Here is an 11,280-nt window from a genome sequence, read left to right on the forward strand (position 1 = left end):
CCTAACATTATCGAAGCTGAAGTATTAACAGGATCTGCAGAGGGAGAGATTGTTCTGATTCCAAGAATTGATTTGTCCTCGTCTGACACTGGCCTCCCATTTAAATGAATTCGACGATGGTTTCCCGTGATGCCAGCATTTGCGATGATTATTAATAAATCACAAGGACAAACTCTAGACAGGGTAGGAATATTCCTACCTGAACTCGTTTTCTCACATGTTCAGTTATATGTTGCTTTCTCTCGAGTTTGAAGAGCATGTGACATTACAGTTAAAGTTCTAAATACTTCATCACAAGGGAAATTAGTCAAGCACTCTGAAAGTGTTTTCACTCTTAATGTGGTGTACAGGGAGACATCAGAATAAGTTTAATCACTTTATCAGTTATTGTTTGCATCACTGTTGTTTTTATATCATGTTTTTGTTGTTTTCATATCATGTTCTTGTCTTTTTTTATTATTTTGTTTTTGTCATTTTTATATCATGCCTCTGTTGTTGTTATATCCTTTTGTTACTGTTTATTTATTAATAAATTTATATATTATTTTCATATACATTTTACTAATTTCCTTTCATCTCTCACACTTCTATTATAGAGAAAGGGCAAATAGCAATATTAAAATATTTCCGCTAATTAATTCTCTTTTAATGTGCATGAATTTCATGCACCGGGCTACTAGTTTGTTCATAAACAGACTTGAGTAAAAATGTTCAAAGAAGTTCTCTTCATAATAAGAGCTAGAAACAACCTAGAAACAACCCAAATGTCCATCCCAGTAGCATGATTAAATAAATTCATACAATAGAAAGTTACTCACCAATAAAAAGGAGCAAACGACTCATATACATAATAACATGATTGAACTTCATAGGTTCAAACTTGTGCTGAATGAAAGAAAGCAGACACAAAAAGGTGCATGCCATTGTTTCAATTATACTAAGAACTAAAACAGAAAAAACAAATTTATGGTGGAATAAAATGGGAAAGTGGTTGTGTCTGGGGGTGTCAAATTGCTCAGGCAATGGAAATGATGGCAATCCTATATAATAAAACCCTAACATGCAAATCGACAGAACAGTGAATGACCGTTCGCTATGATGTGCACTGACCAACCACCAGGGGGCAGACGCTCAACTCAAGAGCTGCCCCCTGCCCTAGCTGGCTTGGCTCAGTGGATAGAGCGTCAGCCTGCGGACTGAAGGGTCCCAGGTTCGATTCCGGCCAAGGGCACATGCCTGGGTTGCGGGCTCGATCCCCAGTAGGGGGTGTGCAGGAGGCAGCTGATCAAGGATTCTCTCTCATCATTGATGTTTCTATCTCTCTCTCCCTCTCCCTTCCTCTCTGAAATCAATAAATATATTTAAAAAAGAGCTGCCCCCTGGTGGTCAGTGTGCTCCCACAGAGGGAGCGCCGCTCAGCCAGAAGCTGGGCTCATTGCTGGTGAGCTCAGTGGTGGTGGTGGGAGCCTCTCCCACCTCTGCTGCAGGTGGCCTGTAAGGAGTGAATGGTCCCGGACTGTGAGAGCCCCAGACTGTGAGAGGGATGTCTGACTGCCAGCTTAGGCCTGATCCCCAGCAGGCAGACATCCCCTGAGGGGTCCCGGACTGCAAGAGGGTGCAGGCCAGGCTGAGGGAACTCCCCCCTGCTTAGTGCACAAATTTCCTGCACTGGGCCTCTAGTGTTTTATATTTTGACTAGAGGCCCAGTGCACAAAATTCATGCACGGCGGTGGGGGGGGGTCCCCTCAGCCCAGCCTGCACCCTCTCCAATCTGGGACCCCTTGGGGAATATCCGATTGCCAGTATCCTGGACTGCTGGCTCCTTATCACTCACCTGCCTGCCTGCCTGGTTGCCTCTAACTGCCCCCCATGACAGCCTGGTTGCCCCTAACTGCTCCCTGCTGCCAACCAGGTCACCCCCAACAGCCCCCTCCCTCCCGGCCTGGTCGCCCCCAACTGCACACACCCCTGCTGGCCTGGTTGCCCCTCACTAACCCCCCTACTGGGCTAGTCATAGGCAGCCATCTTGTGAGGGCGTGAGGGTTAATTTGCATATTACCTCTTTATTATATAGGATAGGAGTATAAGTTACATAAGTATGGGCATTGATCTAACCTTATCAAATTGTGCTAAGATTTGTGTATCTCACTGTCCTCCCCCCCAAAAATAAAAACTTTTGTAAATAAATATTGACCTATACTTGGTAGATTAAGCTTGAGCAAGTGAGAAAATACATTGAGGGTGATGGGAGCTAGTTTTCTCACAGTTGGGCAAAGGAAGCTACAGAAATGGAGAGGGAAAACATACCATCTGATGCTGGGTTTAGAATTGGAGGTATCAGTATGAACTCATGGTTTTCTACAAATTTCCTGGCTTTGTATCCCGAGAGAGCCTAGAGGAGCAGTGATATATTAGTTACAATGAGCATACAGAACACCCATATCTTGTGTTCTAAACACCACTCTCCAACTAGGGGAGCCAGGCTTTCTTGGAGAACAGACTTCTGCAGAGAAAGTATAAGATGAACCTGACATATTTTCTTGTGCCAGAAGTAAGAAAGTGCTCAAAGAACACTGAACAGAACCCAGAAGCCAGCTCGAAGGGGCTCACACTGACCAAGTCTGAGACAATCTTTGAGCATCAAAAATAAATAATGATGGTCGTGGGTTATAACCCAGGGAATTAAATAAGAATTCATGAGTCTATTCTGATATAAATAAATGGGACCGAGGGGGAGAACTTCCTTACAGAATTACAGCTACTAATCGGAAGGAATAGTGGAGTTGGAAAATCATCGTGGATACTAACACTTGAGGGTTAAAGTGTAATGAGGAAAAGCCTCAAAATATCTACCCACAATTTACTTTTTAGTTATAAAAGGGAGATCAGTAACTTCACAGTGGGTAGATCTGTCAACCTTTACCTTAACCAAGTGATCAAAATCAACATTGTTAATATTGAGATAAACCTGTTACCAGACAAAATCTGGGCCCAGAGCAGATCTACCTAGGGCCAGTCGGTCTGTAGTGTGTGGGTTCCTGTCTTTTTGCAGGAAAGATTTCACATCTTGAGTCCAGGTGATTTTGAGAATATATTCATTGCTTATTTATTTACGTATTTTCGTTAATCATCACCCTAGGATATTTTTTTATACATTGCTTTTCAGAGAGAGTGGAAGGGAGGAAAAGAAAAAGAAAAAGAGAGAGAGAGAGAGAGAGAGAGAGAGAAACATCGATGTGAGAGAGACTGGTTGCCTCCCTTTTTAAAAAATCCTTTTTTTTTCTTTTTGGTTGCCTCCTTTATGCACCTGGACCGAGGTCAGGAAGCAAACAGCAACCCAGGTACATGCTCTTGACTGGGAATTGAACCTGAGACCCTTTGGTATGCAGGCCAATGTTCTAACCACTAAGAAACACTGGCTAGGGCAAGAATACATTTATTAAAGCTGGGGACAGTGAAGCAACGGGAGGGGTTAAGGTAGAAGAAGCAACAGGAGAGAGAAAGTCAGAGAGACACGGGGCCTTGGAGACAGGTTCAGGGGGTAAGTCCAGTACAAGCTGCTGCTATCCACTGCTCCCCTGGTTGCAAGTTTCATGGCTCCTTAGAGTTTAGGAGAAAAAGAACAGAGATACAAGGCCTAGGTCCTTTGTCTTAAGGCTTTTTATTGTTCTTTGGTGAGGGGGAATCCTAAGGGAGGTCTCAGGGGAAGGTCTTAACAGAATCGCTCATTAGCTTTCCAGACGTGTCTTTAAATATGTTGATTCATCAAAATATGCATGTTGAGGGGTCAGGGTTATGTTATCTGGTTAGTTTTATTTTCAAAGACCATCATCAAAGACAGACCCAGACTGAGGCAGTCTGCCCAGGGCCGGTCTGGAATGTGTAAACCATTTGCTCGTAAGTCAGGGAAGATAAAACCTTATGATTTATTAGGTAGCTGTAAAGTGTTCAAATTTTTTGGCCTTGTTTCGTTATTTTGTCTCAGTTTCCCTTATTCCACTTGTCAAGGAATTTCCCTAGCTTCTTACTATCCTGTCACAAACCAACATCATGTACCTCCCGAAATGATGTCATATTCCTGTCAAAATGCATAATCCGAATTTAAGGATGAGAGAACATCAGCCAAACAAAAATTGAATGACGTTCTGAAAAAATAAAAAAGCTGTACTTTTCAAAAATGTCAAGGTCGAGAAAGACAAAATAAAGCTGAGGAACTCACTTATAAGTAACCTTATTTACTTGTTTGTTTGTTTACTTATTAATCCTCACCCGAGGATATTTTTCCATTGATTTTTAAAGAGAGTGGAAGGGAGGAGGAGGGACAGAGAGAGAGAAACATTAATGCATTGATTGCCTCCTGCAGGCACCCTGACCAGGGCCATGGATCAAGCCTGCAATCAAGGTACATGCCCTTAACTGGAATCGAACCCGGGACCCTTCAGTCATCGGGCAGACACTCTATCCACTGGGCCAAACCGGCTAAGGCAGTAACCTTATTTATAAGGTTCCAGATTAGAGGAGACTAAAAATTCATGACAACTAAGTGCAAATGTGATTCTGAACAGGATAGTAGTTTGAGAACAGATGTAGGTAAAATGGATGCTATCTGGACACTCGCTAAATATTAAATGTGGACTGTATTACTTTCCCATGGCTGCTGTAACAAATTACCATGTACTTGCTGCAATAAAATAACATATGTTTATTCTCTGACAGCTCTGGGCAGAGGTTCGAAGTCAGCTTCACTGCGCTGAAACCAAAGCGTTGGCAGAGTTGTACTCTGCCTGGCGTGGTAAAGCGCACAGTCTCCCAGTTGCTGTTGAATAAATGATAACTATGTATGTGAAATGGGGCAAAATAAAAGGTAGACAGGAGCTCCTCGTGTTATTTTTGCAATTCATCGGTAAGTGTGATTATGTTAAAATTCAAAGGCACCAGAAGAGTAGCTATTAGGGATAATAGAGGCGCGGATATAAGACTAAAGTTTGGGCCCTGGCCAGTGTGGCCCAGTTGGTTGAGTGTCATCCCACGTGCTGAGAGGTCGTCGGTTGGATTCCCAGTCATGGCACATGCCCAGGTTCAGCTCAATTCCCAGTAAGGGGTGTGCAGGAGGCAGCCAATAGATGTCTCTCTCTCTCTCATCAATAAAAACTTAAAAAAAAAAAAAAAGACTACAGTTTCATGCCACTCCTAGGGTCAATGGGATAGATTCCTCACCAGCGGCGGGAAATTAGGTCAGGAAAGACTGTTTTTGCATTTGGGTGATGCTTATTTCCCAAGCCATTATGCAGCGATTGCCCTCTTTGATCCTTACAATAAGTTTGTGGGGTTGGAAGGGCAGATATTTTTATTCCCAGTGAACAGTTAAAAAAACCAAGTCACTTAAGTAACTCGGCTAAGATCCCACACCAGGTTAGTGGCAGAGTTAGACATTTCAGAAACAGCTTTCTCCTCATTCTCCTGCAAGAGTGGCTGAGGTAAAACTGCCCTGCACTCAAGTCCTGGCTACAGCTCACCGGCTGTCTCACTCCAGGCAGGTCCGTTACGCGGTGGTGGCAAATCACCCTGAAGTGTCGCATGCAGCACACAAGGTTTACGGTTTGTTCCCCTCACAGTGCAATGTAAGCAGTGAGCTCCCTCACAGGGCTCTCCTCGGAGCAGTGACTCCGGGATCCAGGCTGTCCTAGGGAGGGAACAGGGCAGGGCGGGTCCTTGGCTTCCAGCTGTGCAGCTAAGAAAAAGGAAGTGAGCCCTGGCCAGAGTAGCACAGTTGGTCAGAGCATTGTCCAGATACAACAAGGTTGTGGGTTCGATCCCTGGTCAGGGCACACACAAGAATCAATCAATGAATGCATAAATAAATGGAACATCAAATCGATGTTTCTCTCTCTCCCCTTTCCGCTCTCTATAAAATCAATAAATAAAATATTAAGGAAAAGGAAGTGAGGTTTAGGTGGAATGTTTTAAGCCTGGAAATGGGGTATGTCACATCTACATTCTGACCAGAATTCAATCGCACGGTCCCATTTAAATGCGTGGAGATCTGGGAAATGTGGTCTTTTTGTGAAGTAGGAAGGAAAATAAAACAGTCCCGTGAACACACAGCTTTGGCTCTGTCACACTGTTGTAGGAAGCGGGAATGGCACCAGGTGTCTGACGGGTGGGGTCAGACCAAACCTAAGCAACCTCACTGCTTGGGTTCTCGCTAGGAAAGAATTCAGAGCATGACCCACACTGTAAGAGAACATTTATTGCAGTGGTTCTCAACCTTCTGGCCCTTTAAATACAGTTCCTCATGTAGTGACCCAACCATAAAATTATTTTTGTTGCTACTTCATAACTGTAATGTTGCTACTGTTATGAATCGTAATGTAAATATCTGATATGCAGGATGGTCTTAGGCGACCCCTGTGAAAGGGCCGTTTGACTGCCAAAGGGGTCGTGACCCACAGGCTGAGAACCGCTGATTTATTGGGTAAATTACAGAGGTAGAAAAAGTAATTCCTAGGAGAAATGGGCTTAGCAAACAGGTTATAGAGGTCAAGGAAGCCCTTGGAGCTTGGGCGTGAGGAAGCTCCTGGAGGGGGGCGCAGAGGGGAAGGGAAAGTCATGGGCGGGTGGCCTCCCTGGAGGGAGAGGCACTGGGTCCTCCATCCTAAGGGTTCTACGGGTGGAGATTTTAGGGGAGGTCCCAGGGAAAGATCTTACTAGTAATAGACTATTCAGTAGTTTTCCAGGTGTGTCTGTTCAGGATTGTGGTCCCCACTGATTAATTGGCCAGCACCAGGGCGGGGGACATTATTCATTGCAGCTGGTCCTGACGTCAGCCTTGGCCAGTTTTAGTGCTTATATGGGCCTGGAGCTGAAATACAACTGAGTCATTCATAGATGTTATCTCTAGGGAGGAAAGGTCAGGGGGTCCAAACGAGTGACCAGTGATTTCCTAGGGGAGGAGAAATACCCTGGGGGCAAGGTCCCACCCTTTTCATTGTCCTTTGCTAGTCACCTGGGGCTTTCCACCCTGGTGACCCTCTGCACCTGGCCCATCGTCCTTGCTCTGCTCATGTCTAACTGCCTACAGCAATGCTAGCTATGTAAACTTGAGCAATTTATTTAAATTCCTTCTAAGTTTTCTCATTTACCAAACAGAGACAATAATACCACACAGGGTTGTTGCACTAAATAAAGTACATAAATATACATAACATGCATAGCCCAGGGCCTGGCACATAGCCAACCATAGTGCCTATTGTTGGTATTCTATAACTCTCACGTCTCTTCTCGTCCTAGTTACATCAATTCCCAGGCTAGTGGTGGAGCTATTCCTGTCAAACCTTTCCTTGTGCTGACCATTTGTCCCTTGGTCTCTGCCCACCACATAACATAGGTTTGTTTGTTTGCTTGCTTGTTTGTTTTTACGTAGATTAGTTTAATCAAAAAGAAAGAGCAAGGCCTTAGAGCAGGCCCACATGGCAGGATGTAATACAAAGAGCAATGAGTCATTTTGCAAAATACACCTCAATGCTGAGGTCCGGGGTCAGTGCAGGCACCCCTGAATCTCCAGGGGCTGCCCCTCTCTTTATTCTAAACAACAGGTGTTGGCAAACTTCCACCAAAGCTGGCTGAGTTATCTATTCTCTGCTCTGGAATTTAGAGGGAAAGGAAGGAGTGGTATCCAGGAGGTCAGGTCCACAGCTGTTGGGAGTTCACACATTCTCCACACTCAATGCCACAGAAGTTTCAGAGGGGTCCGTCCAAAGAGGTCCAACTAGGGACACTTCGGGCCTCCTGGTGACCTGAAAAACAGAACACGGGCATCCAAAGTCTCATGTCTGACCATTTCTTTTCTGCCAGATAGAAACACCCCTCTTCGTCTGGAAATGGGCAACTGGGGCCAGAATCTGGGACCTGCAGCTGGGGGTGGGGGTGGGGGGGTGTTTCCTGTGCACAACTGAACCAGGATTTGGCCCACCCTCAGAGAGGGTGATTTAACCTTCCAGTTAGTGACCAGAGTTGAGAAGTTTAGCAAATTTGGTGAACGATGTAATTTATGATGATGGAGCCTCATTAATGCTCTTTTAGACCAGCAGGTGTCCGAGCTCTCCTGTTTTCATAAACTAACAGATTTGAACACAATAAAGCAAAAACTCAAGACAAATGTGATTCTCCCCGAAACAAAAAGCGACCTTTTACTGAAGTCTTAAGTCAAACATGCAACTTTTGGTCATTCTTGTGAGAAGCCCTCCCAGCGTCTCTGGTGGTGAATTGTAAGCATCAGACTTCTTTGTGGTGTAAATCAACAGGAGTGGGGGCAGCACTCCCCTCTCTTCCACACAGACAGCCCTCCCCCGGGATGAGCGCTAGGCCTTGCCTAACTGTGCTGTGGTTGCTGTGTTTGCTGACTAACTTCTGGCCTCCTGCACTCTGGACCTTACCTGTCTCAACCCGCGGTCCTTTTCCATTTCCCCGTGACGTTAGTGAACTCTGCGGACTTGGCTCCTTTCTGCTGGTATCTGCCCGATCCTGGGGCGCCCTGTTTTCCTTATCAAAGGCGCTCCTGAATTTTTGTAATGGGGGTTCGTAGGAGGGGCAAGCCCTTTGGAAGGTAGTTAGGCAACTGTCCCTTCTTGCAGAATTTCAGAGCCATCCTTACACTGTGTATCACATAAATAATACCCCTAGGGCTGTGGTCGGTATACTGCGGCTCGTGAGCCACATGCGGCTCTTTGGCCGCTTGAGTGTGGCTCTTCCACAAAATACCACGTGCGGGCGCACACATACAGTACGATTGAAACTTCGTGGCCCGTGCGCAGAAGTCGGTATTTTGTGGAAGAGCCACACTCAAGGGGCCAAAGAGCCACGTGTGGCTCTCGAGCCGCAGTTTGCCAACCACTGCCCTAGGGCAGTGGTTCTCAACCTTCTGGCCCTTTAAATACAGTTCCTCATGTTGTGACCCAACCATAAAATTACTTTCGTTGCTACTTCATCACTGTAATGTTGCTACTGTTATGAATCATAATGTAAATATCTGATATGGAGGATGGTCTTAGGCGACCCCTGTGAAAGGGTCGTTCGACCGCCAAAGGGGTCACGACCCACAGGTTGAGAACCGCTGCCCTAGGGGTTGTGAAAGTTGGGGACTCTGAATTTCAGGAAATTGTTATAAAGCTGCATTTCCTTACCACTGTTTCTACTTAAATTGAGTATTTATACGGAGTGGCTTGCTGTTAGGGAGGCTCAGACTCTCCCCAGGCCACCTCTCAGTGCCTCCACTACATCCCTGATCAGACGTGAAAATAAACGTGTGGAGAGCATCTGGAGTCAAAGGTTGTGGCAGTCTGTAGCTACCACCAGCACATCCAGAAGGTCAGGAAGTGGCACAACTGAAGTGAGGCTCAAATGAGAGCTAGAAGAGGAAAGAAAAAGAGAAAGAATTTTCCAGGAGCAAATATGCATGGGAGGGCTCTAAAGCTCCTGCCGCTGGTTCCAGAAAGGCTCGCGACACCAGTTAGTTAATCCTACCAGACCTGAGGCCCTGAACCTAACTGTCCCCTATACCTGGGCTCCTGAGCATTAAAGAGAAAAAACCAACATGATATAAAAAAATGTTAGTTACATGCAAACAAGTGGTTAGAATAAGATGGAACTTGGAGACATTGTAGAAAATAGGTCTACCTTTCATCTACCTTTCATCTGACGCCAATATTCCACCTTTGTGTGGAAATTACCTAAAAATCGGTACAGTGGTCTAAGGCTTTTGTGGAAGAGGAAGGCGGGGGTGGGGTGTCCGGAGTGCGGTGACTCAAGTTCACGTTCTGAGGCCTCCGAGTTCCAGTTGCGTAACCCTGTGAACGTGTTTAGCTTTCCCAGTGGGTGTTTAGGTCCCTAAAATGGGGTCAGTGACCCAGGCCACATCACAGGTTGTGTCAGGCTCCAGGGAGATAACGGTGTGTTACGAATTGTAAGTTTCGGTGTACCTAAACGCTTTTGAACTTCTTGGAATTTCTTCTACACATTTTAGGGAACCTGCCAATCATTTCAAATGCAACTTGCATTTGTAAATTCCCCTTCTTCCTCCCACATATAGGTCTGTCCAGCGCGTCTGTAACGTCCCCTTTCGCAATGCAAATGCCCCCGGGGGGAAAAGGCAGTTTCCAGGTAACACCTTCCAAGTCAGTAAATGCCTCAGCTCAGAGCAGGCATGGCAGGGGGGATGGGCCGGGAGGGAAGGACGGAGGGCCAGGAGGACCACTTAAGGGCTGGAGCTCCGTAGAGGCTCCTGAGACCGGACAGCAGCGGACACTGTTTGCTGAGGGGAGAACTGGGCGGAGCAAAACCACCTTTCAGCACTTTTTTCCAGGTACCAAATCCTATGCAAAGGGTTGGAATCATTTGTTTTTTCTCTGTGACGTACACATCTGTAAATGTGCATGGATAAACTATATTTAATCCAGTCCCTTAACGGACAGACCACAAATGACCAGATATCAGCTCCCAGTTCACCAGTGAGAAATAAAGTATGAAGAGACTAAAAAAATATTGAACATTCGCAGGAGAAAAGCTCAGAATTTTCCTTTTCTACTGGGGCGGAAGCCTGGACTTTTTTTTTTTTTTTTTCATGGGCAATTTTTCGAGCCCTTACTTTTCAGTCTTAATATTCACCCTCCAAACATGGATGAATAGCTTTCTTCTTGCTGCTCTGACACTTTTTTAAAAAATATATATATATTTCTTTATTGATTTCAGAGAGGAAGGGAGAAGGAGAGAGATAGAAACATCAATGATGAGAAAGAATCATTGATCGGCTGCCTCCTGCACACCCCCTACTGGGGATTGAGCCCTCAACCCAGGCATGTGCCCTTGGCTGGAATCGAACTGGGACCCATCGGTCCGAAGGTTGATGCTCTATCCACTGAGCCAAGCCGGCTAGGGCTGCTCTGACACTTTTAAATAAAACTTAAAAAAATTAAATTATAATTGTAGACAGCAAAATATTAAGCTTGATGAATTTTTACCTATGCACACACCTGGGTAACTCCATCAAGGTATACGAAACAGCCCTAGCCGGTATGGCTCAGTGGATGGAGAGTGGGCCTGTGAACTGAAAGGTCCCAGGTTTTTTTGTTTGTTTTAATATGTTTTATTGATTTTCTACAGAGAGGAAGGGAGAGGAATAGAGAGTTAGAAACATCCATGAGAGAGAAACACCGATCAGCCGCCTCCTGCACGCCCCCCACTGGGGATGTGCCCGCAACCAAGGTACATGCCCTTGACTGGAAT

At 45.4% G+C, this 11,280-nt stretch overlaps 1 long non-coding RNA gene across 1 annotated transcript in view; it reads left to right on the forward strand.

Annotated features, from left to right (window-relative positions):
• Nucleotides 1-5,868, forward strand: part of LOC106723989 — a 13,214-nt gene extending 7,346 nt beyond the window's left edge. Inside the window, exon 3 of the long non-coding RNA XR_001359741.1 lies at nt 5,747-5,868. This is a non-coding gene — a long non-coding RNA (uncharacterized LOC106723989). The remainder of the gene's footprint in view (nt 1-5,746) is intronic.
• The last annotated feature ends 5,412 nt before the right edge of the window (nt 5,869-11,280 follow it).

Source organism: Myotis brandtii, unplaced genomic scaffold (assembly GCF_000412655.1).
Source record: "Myotis brandtii unplaced genomic scaffold, ASM41265v1 scaffold687, whole genome shotgun sequence".
Lineage (NCBI taxonomy): Eukaryota > Metazoa > Chordata > Mammalia > Chiroptera > Vespertilionidae > Myotis > Myotis brandtii.